This window comes from Sminthopsis crassicaudata, chromosome 4 (genome assembly GCF_048593235.1).
Source record: "Sminthopsis crassicaudata isolate SCR6 chromosome 4, ASM4859323v1, whole genome shotgun sequence".
Taxonomy (NCBI): Eukaryota; Metazoa; Chordata; class Mammalia; order Dasyuromorphia; family Dasyuridae; genus Sminthopsis; species Sminthopsis crassicaudata.
In genome coordinates this window covers 317710430-317729034 of record NC_133620.1, presented here as the reverse complement: position 1 = coordinate 317729034, position 18605 = coordinate 317710430, and the positions used below count along the sequence as shown (strand labels likewise).

At 32.0% G+C, this 18605-nt stretch overlaps 1 pseudogene; it reads left to right on the top strand.

Moving 5' to 3' along the window:
- The window catches only part of LOC141540782 (histone acetyltransferase KAT8 pseudogene), a 179316-nt pseudogene extending 164304 nt beyond the window's left edge, over nt 1–15012 (top strand).
- The last annotated feature ends 3593 nt before the right edge of the window (nt 15013–18605 follow it).

Genomic DNA, 18605 nt, shown 5'->3' with positions numbered 1-18605 from the left:
AAAATTGGAAAACAAGATTTTGCAAGGATCAATGTTGAAAGATTAACCATGCATATGTTTTGAAAATAAAAAGCTTTAATAAGAAAAGAATAGTTTTTCTGTAATTTTTGGTGGTGATGACCTTGTGTTGAATTGCCACATTTCCACAAAAACAATCTGCATTACTCAGTCACTTGTTTAATACTTTTTTTTATCAACATAATGTTGTCTGAGTTTATGCAAATCATACTCAGGTTGGGATTTTTCATTTCATTCTTGGTTCTTAATCTTTTCATCTTAAAATGTCACAGTCAGTTAGTTACATTTGTCTTGTGGACCTCCTGTTATAAACCATTACTATTGCTTGATGAAGGGATTTCTGATTGTTCCAAAAGTATTTCTGTTGGTTCTTTATCTGCTTATTAAGTGCTCTAAGAATTCTTATCAATTATCTTCCTTTTTTTGATGAGGAAGTGTTAATTATTTCTATCATGGCCTTAGGGTGATAAGCCTTGTATTTTGTTAATATTGCATGAGTTTTTATTATAATGGCTCTTAATTCCTTTATGGTTCCTTTTATACTTAGTAAAGCATGTGTAAAACTAGAACAACATAGCTGTTAATTGCTTGAAATACAATTTTCCTATTTAGTTTTGATTTGAGAATACTTGTGGCTCTTTTAATGTATTCAGTGTTGGTCAAATACAAACCCAGAATTAAAGAAAGTTTTAGAAGAAAGTTTAAATTGTCTGGCAAAGGAGAGAGCCAGAACAAATGGCCCATTTCCCACAAACTTCTGTAAGTTTTACATGACACAGAGTTCATTAAAGGAGGAAAGAAACAGTGGTCTGGTCAGTCTAGAGGCAATTTCCAGATAAGGTATATAGATTAGAAATGTATAATGGGAAGAAATTTCTTACAGTCCTTGCACCAGTCTGGGAAGATTTTTTGGGTCAGCATAACCTGGATTCCTCAGTTAAACATTGAACAAGTCTGGTCTCAAAGCAACAGTTCTGATCTCAGTTACATAGGGCTGAGTTCAAACAATCAATGAAGTTTCTCCTTTTTGTTTTGAAAATATATTATTTTTACACTTTTATCATTTAAAAGAATTTTGAATGACAAATTCTCTCCCTCTTACCCTCTCCCCACAGTGAAAAGACAAGTAATAGAATATCAATTATCTTTGTGATGTCATGCCCAATATGTTCATATTTGCCGTATTGAAAAACATCAAAAAAAATTCAGAAAATTCTCTTGTATCATTGTATCGATCATAATAGTCATATCTGTCACAGTTGATCATCATTAAAATATTGCTTTTACTAGACAATGATCTCCTTATATTTTGCTTCAGTTAATATAAGTCTAAAAAGTCATAGATTGCAACAAGTATATCTGAAAATAGCTGCACAAAACCCTTGAAGCTTGGGACAGTGTAATTAACCTGCATCCTAAAATCAGATTTCTACTTTTACAAATAGTTAAAAGTCAAATAATAGTCTAAGAAAAGAATTCTAAAAATAGAAGATAGCAAAGTCAAAACTTCTAAACCCAAAGCGTCCAAGAAAAATATAAGTGTTTCTAGTCTATGGAAGAGCTCAAAAAGGATTTTGAAAATCAAATGAGAGACATAGAGGAAAAAATTGGAAGAGAAATGAGAGTGATGCAAGAAAATCATGAAAAAGAGATTAACAGCTTGATGGAGACACAAAAACAGACTAGGCCAAATGGGAAAGGAACTACAAAAATTGAATGATGAAGAGAATGCTTTAAAAGCTAGAACTGACCAAACTGGGGGAGAGGGGAGAGGAAGAGAAATCCAATTAAAAAAATAACTCCTTTAAAAGTAGAATTGGATAAATTGAAAAGAAGATACAAAAGCTTACTGAAAAATAATAATTCCTTAAAAATTAGAATTGAGTGATAAATTTACAAATGAATTCTACCAAATATTTAAAGAACAATTAATTCCAATATTATGGAGAGTATTTGGAAAAATAGTAAAGAAGGAGTTCTGCCAAATTCCGTCTGTGACACAAATATGGTACTAATACCTAAACTTGGAAGAGTCAAAACAGAGAAAGAAAATTACAGACCAGTCTCCCTAGCGAATATCAATACAAAAATTTTAAATAAAATATTGGCAAAGAGATTACAATTTATCATCAGGAGAATACACTGTGACCAAGAGGAATTTATACCTGGAATGCAGGGCTGGTTCAATATGATATCCTGAGGATAACTATTGACATAATTGACCATATCAATAACAAAAACTAACAGAAATAATATGATAATCTCAATAGATAAAGAAAAAGCTTTTGACAAAATACAGCATTCATTCCTGTTAAAAACACTAGAGACCATAGGAATAAAGGAATTTTCCTTACAATAATAAGCAGCATCTATCTAAAACCATCAACAAGCATTACTTGCTTCCTTGGGGAGGGGGAGAAAAGGGAAGGAAGGAGAAAATTTTGGAATCCAAAATCTTACAAAAATGAATGTTGAAAATTATCTTTACATATATTTGGAAAGATAAAATACTATTGAAAAAAATTTTAAGTGCTAAAATATCTTTTTTCAAGAAATTGTCAAGGAAAACTGGTCTGGCATTCTAGATAAAATAGAAATTGAAGGAATCCACAAATAATCTCCTGAAAGAGATCCCAAATAGAAAAATCCCATGGGTACACCTTCATCCTGATGTTATAGACCTATCCTGTGAACCTCCTAAATTTTCTTAGTTTAATTAAGTCTCCATCTGAACTTTTATTGGCTCTGTCACTCCAAAATTTTATTTATGATATTGTTTTAAAATTGTTTGAAGGGGAATATTGAGAGAGTTCACCTGGTTTGTTGCCTCTAATATTGCTCCCTACAGTTCCCTATTTTTAGCCTTTTTTAAAACCAACCATTCTTGTATTAATGGAAGCATAATTATAGAAACAGACTTTAACTAGGTTAAAGTTTCAAAAGAAGTTCATTAAAACAACCTAAATCAATGAAGGCATTCCCTTCCTGGTCATCCTATTAAGAACTTGATAGAGTACAGACTGGTGAACACTTGTAGTCATAAGCAACAGGACTTGTATCAAGAACAAGTGCACTACACAATACAGGACATTTTCCACATATTTGACCATGAGTATTACCCCAAAAAAGTTTTTTAAAAGACAGATTCATAATCTCGTTCTTCTTTCAGTGTTATAAAAATTGAGCACATTTAGTTAAGCAGTATCATAATATGCACATCCTCTAAAGATTAAAAAGTTAAAAAGACGTTAAAGATAAAATAAATCAGATTCTGGACTAATTACAATTAATCAGCTTATTTCATCGTGGATCTTAAATGTCTCATGCAACTATTTAATCCTTGAAAATTTTCCTTGGAAATCCAAAAGAAATTTCTTACATTCCTTATAATTCAGAAATCCCCAGGCAGTTCCAGAAAGGTTTTATTCTTAAATATGGTTCATAGGTAAAAACTGGTCCAAACTTTATAGAACTTACTTTATACTTTTGTCATTAATGATAGAAACAAGAAATAAAAATTTACCTTCATAGAAACATTTGAAAGCCAATTACATACCTATACCTTAATTCTTAGAAAAAATTATCTTGTTGCTTTCTCAAAGTAAAGTATATATACTTCATTAAAATGTAAAACTTTACATAAAATTTGAAACTTAAAATTTTTGCATTTTCATTACATCACATCTTTTTCCTACTTCTCCTTTGAGTGTAATATATTTGATAACATATAAAAATATTCAGAAAGAATTATATTCTTTAATAATGTAATATCAAGATACATTAAAATATTACATATTAATATATAAGTATTACTGACCACAAATTCAGAAATGAAAAATAATAGGGTCTTTCATACTGACATTTCATTATAGTAACTCAGAGATATTTGAGTATTGTAACAAGGTATATGTATGCATGTATATACATATGTGTATTTATATATATATTATATATAGATGTATGTATTATGTACATGCATATGTACATATGTTTATTGTATATACATATATATATCTCATTTACAATTCACTTGCTCCAATTATAAAAAATTATGAAACATAAAAGGGAAGACATAGTTAGAACAATATTAAGATCATCCCTTCAGGGGTCCAAACTAACCTGATATAAGCACAAAAAGATAAAGTTTCTTCTTCAGTTCTGTTTGATTTTAGGTTTGAATCATTGTTAACCTTTGTTTTAGAACAATCATATAACAAAGTTTCACATTATTCACAAGGTATAATAGTTAGGCTCAGAATTAACTATGTGGCAAAAATTTTCTGTTCGTAAAGGAAATAACAAAAAGGCGAAACTGAGTACTAAGAATCTTACCATTACATTTTCAAAGTCATTCTATTAACCTAATTTTTTCTCCCTCTCTTCCCTTCCCCCTCCCCTAGACAGCAAGTAATCGAATATATATGTTAAACATGTGCAGTTCTTCTGCACATTTTTCCACAATTATCATGCTGCATAAGAAAAATCAGATCAAAAAGGAGAAAAATGAGAAAGAACTCAAAATGCAAGCAAGTAACAACAACAACAAAAGTGAAAATATGTTGGGATCCACACTCAGTCCTCTCAGTCCTCTCTCTGGGTGCAGATATTGGCTCTTTCCATCACAAGACCACTAGAATTGGCCTGATTCAAGAGGATTTAATTTTCCAATGATACAGTTGCATAACACCTGGGGTATCATTTTTCAAATTAATTGCATTTCTTATACAATCATTTCCCAAAAATCATAATGTAAGTAAAACGAGAAGCCTAAACCATAATGCAAACCATCTTATGGATTTTAAAAACATAGCAAAATGTATTGCCAGTCAAATAACATCAATTCAATTGAATACATTTCTGGAAATGCATAGAAAATAATTTTACCCATTTATCAATTTGGCATTTTTTAGTAATCACATTCAAAAGCAGGATTGGCAGTTGTAATTTTAATTCTTATTCATGTGATTTCTAAATCTATTATCTTAATTCATTGCTGACTCTTCATGACCCCATAGACCATATTGTTCATGAGGTTTTCTTCAAAAAGATACTAGAATGGTTTTGCATTTCCTTTTCCAGTGATTAATTGAGATTAAGTGACTTGTCCAAGGTCACAAACCTAGTAAGTGTCTGAACCTAGATTTGAGGGCAGGACTTCTTGACTCCAGGCTCACTGTTCTATCTTCTGAGCCATTTAGGTGCCTCTAGACATTGTTTACAACATACTTAACATTACACAAATAAAACACTTAGCACTTCAAGTTCAAAAGTCCTGGTCATGCTTCCTTCTAAATACTTATTCCAATCAGAACTGAGCTTTATCACTTCAGTTTTGGACATTCTCGGTTAAATGTGTATCTTCCCTTTGCCCAAACTTTTAACAGCTTGCCTAAATATAAGTTAGCAGGAGTTTATCCTGTGCCAGTACTATATGAATCCCTTTACTTTATGATAATCTAATGTTGAGCAAGACCATCTTCCTGCCTTATGGAAACCTAGTGCATTTAATGTTGGGCTAGACTGTTTACTCATCACCAACCCCTTTCTTCATGCTCTGCTCCTTTTCTTCAGATATAAATGAGAAAGAACTCATTTGGGGCTTAGAATCTAGTTATTCTTATCCTTCCTTAGTTTGAGGAGTTTAATTCTTTGACCACTTCTTGATTGACTCCACTGACAGCATCCACTCTGACTTGTGATCAAATAAAAGCTTGAGTGGTACATTGTTGTGTTGGACGGTGGGCTCACCCAGTAATAATGTGGGAGGGGGAAAAATCCTTTCCTGGTTGCCAAGATTGTTTTTTTAATCTTGATTTAAGAGTCACTCTGATTAATTAAAGACAAACCCAGGAAATAAGATAAAAGGAGTTTATTGGAGTCCCAAGGAATCAGGCAGTTGTAATAGGACCAGCCATTCCATTGCACTGCATTCCAAAGGAACAGAATGTTGTTGTTCTTCAGTCATGTTCAATGCTTCATGATCTCTTGGACTAGTCTATGGGGTTTTCTTAGCAAGGATACTAGAGTAGTTTGCCATTTCCTTCTCTAGTGAGTCTACATTTTATAATTGAAAAACTGAGCTAATAGGGACTTCCCTAGGGCCACATAGTAAGTATCTAAGGTGGAATTTGAACTGAGATCTTCCTGACTCTAATCCCAGCCTCTATCCACTGCACCACTTGGGTGCTCTGTCATCTTAATGCCAAATGTCAAATATATTTTGTATTAATATCTGCTATACTTTTAGAGTTATATCACTCTGAATGAGACTAATTATAATTTACTTTTGGGACAAATACAATCAAGTCAACTCTGGATTTATAATAACAAATGGTATTGTTTAAAATCTAAATTTTCTCAAGGGCCATTTGCTGCCACTCCTCAAATTATAGAACTCGCTGCTTTCAATTAGCTTAGTTCCAAAAATTTATTGTGGTTTTTTCAAATTCTCATTTCCTTAAATTATTTGAACATTTACAAAAAATTTTAAGCCATAATTTGGAAATTTACCACAAAGAGATACAGAGAGAGAGAGAGAGAGAAGAGAGAGAGAGAGAGAGAGAGAGAGAGAGAGAGAGAGAGAGAGAGAGAGAGAGAGAGAGATACAGAAACATAAGTAGAGAAACACAAATATACAAAGAGAAAATCTGTCAAACAATGAGCTAAATTTCTAAGTCTAAGAGGTCTACTAAGATAAGGGTACCTATACCAGTTCTAACCTAGCTTAAATAATTCCCTGGGTCAATGTATCACACTGATCCTAGCTTTGACTGTATTCCTCTCAAACTCTAAGGTTACTCATGAGGTTATTTCTTGGCATGAAGAGTGATCCTGTTCTGTTCTTCTTCAACCCTAAGATCATGGAGTAAACATTTATAGTCCAAATAAGCATTCAGACTTCTCAGGTCAACCATCAGAGATCCCACTTTTAACATCAAAATTGTTGGTTGAGAACAAACCCAAAGCTGAAAAAAAAAAATAAGGTTTGTTTAATCATCTAGCAAAGGGGAAAGTAAAAAAATGTGTTCTTCCAAGTCTCATAAGTTTTACTATATATAGATTTCAAAAAGATGTGCAAAGAAAGTCATCTGAATGGCCAGCATAAAATCAATTTCCATGGAAGACATTTACATTATTTTGAGATATGTAATGGGAGGAAACACTTTCCATGCCTAGAATCAATCATTGCATCTTCTGGAAAATTTGGGAAGGTCAATATAGCCTGGATGTTCTGAGTTAGGCATTAATTGGTCTCAAAGCAACAAGTCTAGTTTCTCAGCCATGCAGGGGTAGGTCCAAACAGTGCAATAAAGTCTTTTCACAATAGCCATAGACTTCTCCTTGATATCTTTATGCTTAATGTATTTGCTTGAGTAGACAATGAGTAGCTTCAAGATTAAATCATTTAGCCTCTATTTTTCCTTAGGAAATATTATATCCAAAATACATTTTGATATCATCGTAGAAAGATTTCACTAGATGAAGAAATTGTTTATTATGTTTTGGGAAAGTCATGTAACTTGTCACCCTTGCATACAGAGTAATTAATATTAAAGTCGTGATATACTTCCCTCTTTAATTTGGAAGTTATATTTAGTTCTGCTTAGGAGATGTGATCACGAATTTAGGAGAAGAAGAACCATAATGGACTTGAACTGCCTGCTAGAAAAATGCCATATTTTATATCAATTGTACTTGTTATTATGTTGGTGGCATATTTTAAATAAAAGAACAGTTTTCCATTTGGACATCAAATACTCTAACATTCTCACTAGTCTTGGGGCTATTTTATAACAGTTCAAGAACAAATCATGAGTACAGGATAGAGTCCAAGATTTTTCATTAATCAATAAACTGACTGTAGATATAGCAGTACTCTGGTATTTTTCCCCAATAATTACCAAATCAATAATATTGTTCTTTATATCCCTGATACTTTTTTGGCACACCTTTTTTGTTGCTCTTCCAAAATATTATTTTGTTTGTAATGCAAGCTGTGAATTCTTCATAAAAAATATATAAACACACAAATGGCCTAAATTTGGAGAGATTATTTGGTGTTCTCATCTTTTGATAGTAAATATGTCATGATTTCTGTTAAAAAAAAAAAAAAAACAACAACAACCAGAAACAAAAACAATGGAATCAGGTTTGCTGTCTGCAAGAAAGGTGGCAGAGTGTTTTGCTGATAATTCTTACTGTATTGTATAGCATTTGAGCCAAAAACTATGAATTTTATCCAGTCTGATTATTTACCAGTTTTTCAGAGAGGCTAGCAGTTCAATCACCTCTCTTGACATAATTCTGTTGTCCATTATATTAATGGTCTGCAAGCTTTCCATTTCTTATTTGATCCAACTTGCCTTTTTATTATGTTAGGTTTCTGGTAACCATATGGAAGACAAGGAATTTTCCACCTTCTTCCTTCAGAAGTTTTCTCTCTTATGTAATTTCTTTGCTTCTTAAGCTTCTGCAGTAATATTTTTGTTTCATGTTGAATTGCTTATTTTGTTCTCTGAGCTCCTTGTATCATTGTAACCTTTTGACTTTTGATTCTAGGATTTCTGTTATGCATTTTCCCCCTGGATTCTGTTCCACATTTTTCTTTTTTGTTGTCTTTAATTGAACAATATGGCATTTCAGCTTTTTACTGTGTATACTAGCTAGTGATTGATGTAATCTTCTAAAGTCTCTCCACAGATCTTCAACAGTTCTTTCACTATCATTCTGCTATAATGCCGTTTGATTCCTGATCTTAAAAGCATTTCTTGATGGCACTTGCCCTCATTTTTATTGTAGCAACAGTTGCCTCACATACTGTTTGGTGCAAATCCTGAAATAGCTGTGGGTTATTTTTTTTTCATTTCTCTCAAATATTGTAGGAGAATACATTTGTTTCTGATAGTGGTAACAAATGCCAAACTTTATTGAATTCTATTTTGAAATATTAATGCTAGTTATATCCATGTCAATAATTTTTGTAAAAAAAAAAGGTGAGACATCATTATTGTTTTATCATCAGTTTCATTTTTATGTATCATTTCTGGAGTTTGCATCAAGTGATAATTTTTGATGACTTTATTTTTCTTCAACTTGTCCCTTTTTAGATTTTGGAACTTTTGGATCTCATCTCTAATTCCATCTAATTTGGAGGAGAAATTATTAAAAATCATTTCATGGAAAAATTATCTTTTATTATTTCTATGCATTTGTCAGTTTTACATTTTTATATATATTGGATGGCTGACAAAAGGCAGTATGAATTCTTTATGTATAACTGATAAAATTTTGTTTCTAACTTATGATATACTACTGTTGTATGTTGAAAGTACATTTTCTTTAGAACATTTTATGTGCACATGTGGTCTGTTCACTTTGGTGGTTAGTTCCATAGCATTAAACCATATGCAGTAAGGAATGGTATTTCCTATTTGTTCCGGTTTACTTCATATCAAAGTGATCATAATGAGTTTCCAGTAGGATCAATATGCAATTCTACATCATCCAACCTATGTTTCAATCTCTAAGAAACTGTTGTATCACATTGGCTGAGATACTAACCCAATCAATGGTATTACCAGAATCTACTTCACTAAAGTCTCTGGTTCTTGCCAAACTCTAAAAGTTAACATTTCATTGACATAACCACAGTGCTAAAAAAGGATCATAAGACTATATACCTTAATCTATTCTCCCATGATTTTTTCTGTTTTGCTAGGCTTCTATATTTGACAGTCTATGTATTTTGGAGATTATGAGTATTTGCATGATGACATCTATTAAATATATTGTTTTTATATTTTTTTTGCTTGGTTTTATGTTTGGGTGATTGTGAGCAAGAGTTCGGTCTGTGATGTAATGATCCAGGTTCATTATTGTTTATTGGTTTATTGGTTCTCCAGGATATTTTGATGCCTATATTTATGATCGGAGGGATTTACTATTTTCTAGCCCACAAAAAATAACAAGATTCACGTGTGTGTATGTATATAATTTTAGATGTCTAAAATTCTGATTTATAATTCTACCTCTCAGATCATATCTTGCTAGATATTTGGTAGGTACTAAAATTTTATACCATGAAGTCATGCACTGCAGAGTTTCTTCTGTTTCTTTGAATTATGAATTAATCATTTGCTCAATGATTTTCTGTTAAAATATTGTTAACTGAGCTCATGAGAATGTCATCCATGATTGGTCTTTTAATTCCATTCTTGGGTATTTGCTCCATCCAGAGGATTATCTTTTCTTTTCTTTTTTATTTGTTATCCTTTTTCTTATATATACAACTTTTATTTGCATAGTATTCATCAGTAAGGAACTTCATGACATCTAATCCATCCCTACAACATCCATGAGAAGGGAATAATTACTGAATGCATTCATTTTCCAGAGGCAGAAAAAATGAAGGGGGGTGGAGAGAAGGTTATGAACTACTCAATAGCACTCAAGTAATCTTTTGGTATATAACTGAGATACATGATCAATGTAATCTAGGTATCTGATTTTCATTTGGAAACCTGATCCAAGCAGCCACTGTTATTCTTTCCTATGGAATAAACTTCATATCCCTAAGCTTGGAATGCAAAACTCTTTATAATTTAGGCTTATTCTTACCTCCAAGTACTCTTTGATTTGTACCTTTTGCTCCAATGAAGCTTGTATAATAATCATAGAATCATAGAATTGAAAGCAACAAGGGATTTTAGAGATTATCCCCCTTCAATTTCTTAATTTCTCTTTTCCATATCCTACTTTTTACTCATCTCTCCTTCCTGCTATCAGTGTATCCCAAATTTTCCTATTCTCTAATACCCAGAGTAAGTCTCTTATCTCCTAAGTAGGCTTTGCTAACCATTTCAGCTTTCATTAATCTGTCCTTTCTGTGATCTCACATTTTATCTGTGACATATGCCATTATACTGAGGTATCTTGGGGTATTCTTGAGGAGTCTTATGTTATTTTCTATTTTATATGTTTTTATCTTATCCCTCCTACCACAGACTGTAATTTCATTGAGAAAAGGAATCTTGAATTTTTTAAAATATATTCCATTGTATGAGGCACAAAATTAGTAGTCAATAAATCTTTTTAAAAATTTGATTCCAAAATGACAATTCTACCTAAATTGGTCTACTTGTTCAGTGCCATAACAATCAAAAATTATTTTATAGAGGTAGAAAAAATGATAACAAAATTCCTCTGGAAGAGGAAAAGGTTAAGAATATCAAAGGAATTAATGGGGGAAAAAAACAAAGGACACTAGCCTAACAATACCAGACCCAAAACTATATTATAAAGCATCAGTCATTAAAACCATTTGATCCTGACTAAGACAGACTGGTGGATCAGTGGAATAGGTTAGGTACACATGACATAATAATCAATTACTATAGTAATTTAGTAGTTGATAAACCCCCAAACTCTATCTTTTGGGATAAAACCTCACTATTTCACAAAAATTGCTTGGAGAACTGGAAAATAATGTCAGAAACTCAGCATAGCAATTTGGAACTATACCCAAAGGATTATAAAACTGTACTTACTTTTTGATCCAGCAATGCTACTACTAGGTCTATATCCCAAGGAAATCATTAAAAAAAAAAAAAAAAAAAAAAAAAAAAGGGAAAAGGACCATCATGTGAAAAAATGTTTGTGACAGCTCCTTTTGTGATGGCAAAAAATTTAGAAAATGAATAGATGTCCATCAATTGAGGAACGACTGAATAAATTATGGCATTTGGAAGTAATGGAGTACTATTGTTCTATAAAAAATGATGAACAAGCTGATTTTAGAAAGACCTGAAAGGATTTGCATGAATTGATGTGGAACAAAACAAGCAGAACCAGGAACACATTGTACTTAATAACAGCAAGATTATGCAATGATCAACGATGACAGACTTGGTTCTTCTCAGTAATTCAATGATCCAAGGCAATACCAATAAACTTTTATAGAAAATGCCATCTGCATCTACAGAGAGCACCATGGAAACTGCATGTACATCAAAACATTGCTATGTTCATTTTTTTTTCTTTTTCTTATGTCTTTTTTCTCTTGTGGGTTTTCCCTTCTGTTCTGATTATTCTCTCCCAATAGGATTCATAAAGTTTTTATAAATTCATACGCCTATTGTATATAAATTATAAATTTATATGAATTATAAATTCATAAATATTTTAAAAATTAATATACATGTGTAACAAGAAAAAAACAAAAAGAAAGAAAAAAGTAAAATTTTTGAACTTAAATAAAAACCAAAAAATTTTCCATGTACACAATACAAAACAGTATTCAATATAAAACCATGAATTACATTTCATAGTCTACTTTTTTGAAAAACTATGTAATAAATACTATATATCATTCAAAGCTACTCTATTTACCTGTGCTTCATTCTAAATCTTCTTTTGTTTTCTGCTATGCATTTTTTTTCTCCCTCCCTCCCTCTTCTGATAGAGAGAAGGCTACCATTAAACACAATGTGTGTATGTGTGGTGTGTGAAATCATACTATATATACTTCTCTTTATCAGTTTTTTTTTGGATGTGGAGAGTATCTTCCTTCATAGGTTCTTTGTAGTTGATTTGAATATAATATGACAGTCATTAAAAGTTGTTCTAAGAACAATACTGCGTTTCTATGTATAAGTTCTATTGGTTCTGTTCACTTCATTCTTCATTATTTTATGCAAGTTTTTCCATATTTTTCATAATCAATCAGTTCATCATTTCTTATAGAACAGTTAGAATTTTATCACAATCACATACCATAACTTATTTGGCCATTCCCCAGTTAATAAGTAGGCTCTCAATTTTCAGTTCTTTGCCATCACAAAAAGAGCCACTATAAATATTTTAGAATATGAGTTTTTTTTCCCTAATTACCTTGGATAACAGACATAATAATGTTATTGCTGGGTCAAAGGATACACACAGTTTTATAACACTTTTGGCATAGTTCCAGATTGCTTCAAAATAGTTGAATCAGTTCGGAGTTCCACCAATAGTGAATTAGTGTTACAGGTTTTCCACACTCCCTCCAATATTTGCTGCTTTCCCTTTATATTATTTTAGCCACTCTGACAGTTATAAGAAAATATCTCAAAGTTGTTTTAATTTGCATTTCTCTAATCAATAGTGATGTAGATCATTTTTTCATATGACTATATTTAGTTTTGATTTCTTCATTTAAAAGTTGCCTATTCATATTCTTTGATCATTTATCAATGGGGGAATTATTTGTCTCATTATTAATTGGACAGTTATTTATATGTTTGAGATATGAGTTATACTGAAAGACTGTAAAAATTTTCTTCTAATTTTTGTTTTCCTTTTAATCTATTTGTACAAACCCTTTTAAATTTAATGTAATGAATTGAATACCTCACAATCTAGTCAATAAATCTCGAGGGAGCTCATGATGGTATTGCCTAGTAGGACAAGTAGATGCTCATTTGCATAGTTTTGCCTCCATCAAGTGTGATGGGAAAAGATTGCAGAAGGAAGCATATTGTTGCCAGGTTACTGTGGTCCCTTTCCTTCATTAGCTATTTGCTCTAGCTGCCAGAGGATTGGGGCAAAAAATGCTGGTTCAATCACATATGTTTCTGGCACAATGTCTGATAGAAGTCTGTCACTCTGAGTCACATCACTTGCCCTTCTGCTTCTAAGTTTTTTCAAGTATATACACATGAATGAGACCATTTAGTAGTATAGCAAGGGAATATGATAAATTTTCTCTAGCTGATCCAATTTTATTAGTCTTCCCTACTATCTTCCCAAGATATATATATATATATGTATATATATGTATGTATGTATGTGTATGTATATATATATATATATATATATATATATATATATATATATATATATATATATATATATATATATATATGTAAAACTATTTCCTCCATTAGCCTTTGGAAAAGGATAAGTATCCCTGAGATGCCTTGAGATGCATGTACTCAATACTCAAACTGGTAAAGTTCAGTTGAGTAGATAAGAGAAATTTTTTCCCTTGTCTTCCTTGATCTTCGGAATTTAAATTCTTAATTCAAATTTAGCTGTCAGCCAAAACCAGAAATGCAAGCATGATGGAATCAACCCCATGCAGAAGACCTATGGAAAAGATGGATCCCAAAACAGTAGCACTAAAGAAAGAGCATGAAGTGTTTGTCAAGGTGAATTATATGGACAAGATTCACATTGGACACTAGGAGATACTTCTCCCGATCTCCAGAAGACTTTGGAAAATAGCTCAAGCTTTTGCTCTGTGAATACTGCCTGAAGTATATGAAGATTGAGCTACTATTTATATTTGGGGCAATGCCAGTGAAGGACATCTACTGAAAGAATAATGTCTTGGTGTATGAGATGGATGGCAAAGACTATAAGATTTAATTCTAGAACCTTTGCCTATTGGTTAAGTTCTTCCTGGACCACAAAACCTATACTTTAATGTGGAACTTCTTTTGCATTTTGACCAAGGTGGACAGACAGGGGATCTATACAGTGGACTAGTTCTCTAAGGAGGAGTCCTCAGATGAGAATAATGTGGCCTGTATGCTGACTCTCCCTATCCCCATTGGCACTGAGACTATAGCAAATTTCTCATTGACTTCAGTCATATAAATTGTAGAAGGTGGAGAACACAGTGCTTTCTCCAGAGAAGCCTCTGTAAGATCTTGTCCAAATAAGCTATCATAATCACTGCTCTTAGGTACTACTGGAGATCCTTAAAGACTTCTGGAAAACATTATCCATCAAAGACTTTAGCCAAATGACTTGCAGCATCACATAAAATGCATCATCTACAGTCTGCAGTCACTCAATATAGTGAAGTACTGGAAAAGGTAGCATATCACTTGTTTTACTTCTAAGTTGGTAAAAGAACACGTGATATATAATAAGCCACTTATAATGGTGAACTCTATTTGTCTCAAGTGGGTACCACCCAAGCACAAACAAGTAAAACTGTCCAAAAAGTAAGCAATGCTTAAACCAACTGACTCCTTACCTCCCTCCCTCCACTGTTCTACATCCTTTCCAAAGTCTGTAAAGATGTCTCTTTTCTCAGTTTGTAAATATGTACAGACTTGTCTACTTTCCTGCGAGCCTCAAAAAAATTTTTTTTAAATTAAGAAACTTTAGTTTGTCAATGTAAAAACAAACAAACAAACAAAAAAAAACACCCTCTCAATCTGAATACTCCAATTCAAAACCAAGTACCACTAGATACCTTGCAGATAGTCTAGGTCATCTTGAACCTGAGGTATATTCATTCACTTCTTTTATGTTATTCAGCATATTCAGTAGTTCACTCACACTTGTATCTCTCTATTATTTTTTGATACTACTTTTAAAAGTAGATTATATGGTCTGCCAGACTTTATAAATTGTTCCTTGGGTAGATCTCACATCTCACTCTTGCAATGTAAATATGTCTGTCTTTTTCTGAGCTTTTGCCTCAGTCAATCCTTCTATTCTTCTGGTACTAAAGAATGACCCAAATCAAATACTTCAGAACTCTTCCCTGGGTTTGAAAGCCACCATTTGTGTCTGTTCTCCCGATGACTTCAGCACAGTCTACATGGATGGTCAAGGAGTATTTGGGTGACATATTATTGCTTGTAGCATTCTGATAATATTTTTAGTAGAATTTAATTGGTTCCATTCAGTCTTGACACTTCAGTGAAATTAGAAGTCTAAATATACCAAAGCTATGTTGTCTACTTTTCTATTGACACCAAAAAACTTATTTAAGTAACTTCAGACTTATCTTGATAAATCCCAAATAAGGAAAGTCTTTATCACGCAGTTCATTTGTGGACTTTAAAGGAACTTTTCTCAAATATCTAATTATTGATAAATTATAGTAATTTGAGATCCACTATCTAAGACATTCCATATTCTTTCTTCACAATTGTCTCTTCATGAGATCCTATGAATTCAGGCAGAATAAACCTATAAAGAATTAGGAAATAAAGTCAATATTATTGTTACTGAGGTCTAGGCTGATTTCCTTCCATGGCCCCACTTCTTTCTTTCTGATGCTGGCACAAGAAATGTCATCTTCTGTATAATCAATGCTTCCTCCTTTTCTCTAGTACATGGAGAAATAAAGAGGCAGGGGGTGGGGAGGAAGAAAGAGATTTAATCCACAATTGTAGCAAAAAAAAAATTTATGATCATCTTTATGGAGTCTTTTTTGTATCAGGCCCTTTACTTTTCCAAAGAGAACATTTTTGTCTGTTCTTTATCTCTTAGCCAATTCTCTGTGGGCTTCTGCCTTTCACTCTGCATCTGCAATATGGTTCTCTCAAACATGGCTCCCAGTTAAGATAGTCCTGAACTTAAGCCATTATTTGCAGAGGTACTGTGATTTTCCATGTATTTATTTCATCTTGGATAACTACAATGGTGACAGATCCATGTATGCATGTATAGTTCAGAGTTGTATATATCAGACTTTTGTATCTTTATTGGTCTTATTTTATCTACTTTATCAGGTTCTACTACATCTCTCTATATTAGTCTCTGCAATCAAATATCCATTCTGACTACAAAATCACTAAAAAGTAGAATTGATACATGAAGTATGTGATTTCTAGGTAGTCTCACCCCCCCCCCATATTACACAGTTGGTTTTGCAAATGGGTCTGTCATAAGATTCCAAGCTTTGTTGCATTAAGGGCTTTCACAAAGCCAAGAGCAGCCCCTCTAAGAATCTCCATCTATTCTTTTCTGACTCTGTTGACTTCCAGTGCTATAATATATATAAGATCTAGCTAATCTAAGTCTCCCAATGTTGTTTTCCACAGAGATAGAATTCCTGTCCTGGAAGTGTCACTAATTTACTTCTGCAGTATCTTTCTCTGGCACAGGAGGACTGGCCTCTCAACTTTATAGGTGAGAGAAATGTCTTTTTCAGACTTGGAAGTGATCAGGAGTATGCTAGTGAATGTTTAATAAATGTCTTGAGGTGAGAGTGCAGAATGTGCAAACAAAATTTTTAATTAAATCTGATTATTAACATTCTATTTAACATCATCTTCTTAGGTGTAGATAATTAAGAAAACAATAAAGCAAGCACTAATTTGCAGTATTTGCCAACTTCTTAAATGTAAATCCTCACACCAGAAAATTTAGATAAGTTCTTGACTATATAATAGTACATCTCTAGATATAATTCTCTCTTTTTTTGTGTGTGTGTGGAAACATCTTCCTTGTTCAGAAGAGCTTCTATATTTTTGAGTACTCTTCTTCTACAGAGGGTGGCTTACAGATTAGTTCCCAAGCACTTTCTTAGCAATATCAAACAGGTTTGAATTATTGAGTACATCATTCAGATGCTTCTTTTATATTATTATTATTTTATAATTTTAAAAATCTTTGGTATTTCTTTGCAATATTTTATAATAATATAGAAATCTTATATAAAGAATATGATATAATAAATATAAAACATGAATAATATATAAATAACATAATCTATAATGAATATAATAGTATGTAAATAATATGATATGTAATTAATATTATGCACAATATCTAATTATTGATCATAATATCTAAATATCATATAAATAATATTATGATAGTCATAATCTGAGCTCACTCCTAATATTAGTAGGCTTCTATGACTTTCAGTAACTACAGCACAACAATAAATTTCAATCATTTTAATACCTATTTTTATAGATTTTTCCATGTTTAAGAAATTTAATGAGAATAGTAATGTTAGCAAGTTATAAATATGCAAGGTTGTACCAAAAATAGTACTTATGTGGCATATGACAAGGGCATACACAATTAATCATGTTACATAAACAATAAATAAGTATGCAAATCTATATCAAGGCAACAGGAATAAACTCAAAGCCACAAAAATCAGTATGAACTTTTTCATATACCTACATATTGAGCCAAAACCTGCTTCTAGGCATATGATACATCAGCTAAAAGTATCAATTGCACATTTTGCATAACAATGTTATCATGATAGCCACAGTTAGATAGTGAGAGAAGAGGTTGTCTGGGTGAAGTTTTGAGACTAGTCTTTCAATAATGGAAAATCAAATTGGAAATAAACAGGACTTTTCTAAAATAAACCTCATCAAAATTACAATAGAGAACCAGGAAGTATAATTTTAAAAATCCTGAAAACCAAGGAAATTGAAAAAATACATTAAAAATATTAGAGACAAAACAAAAGAGAGTATAAAAAGACAAAATCCAAGCAGGATTTAAAATGTAAACACACACACACACACACACACAAACACACACAGTAACAAATAGATCTAATGATATTTAAATTTAAGCTAAAGCATAAAAGCATGAGGAAGATGAATAAAAGAAGATTCTTTCTAGCCAACCACAACAAACCTTGAGCCAGGAAAACAGCTCAAAACCATCCCATACACAATAAAAGATTAAAATGACCTTCAAAAAAATAACAAAAATGGAAATTCCAATAATGGCTAAGGGAAAAAAAAAAGGAAAAAAAAAAAAAAACCTTTCATATTCAATTCCCATGGACAGAGTCCTCACATGTAAAGTTGAATATTCATAGTAACATA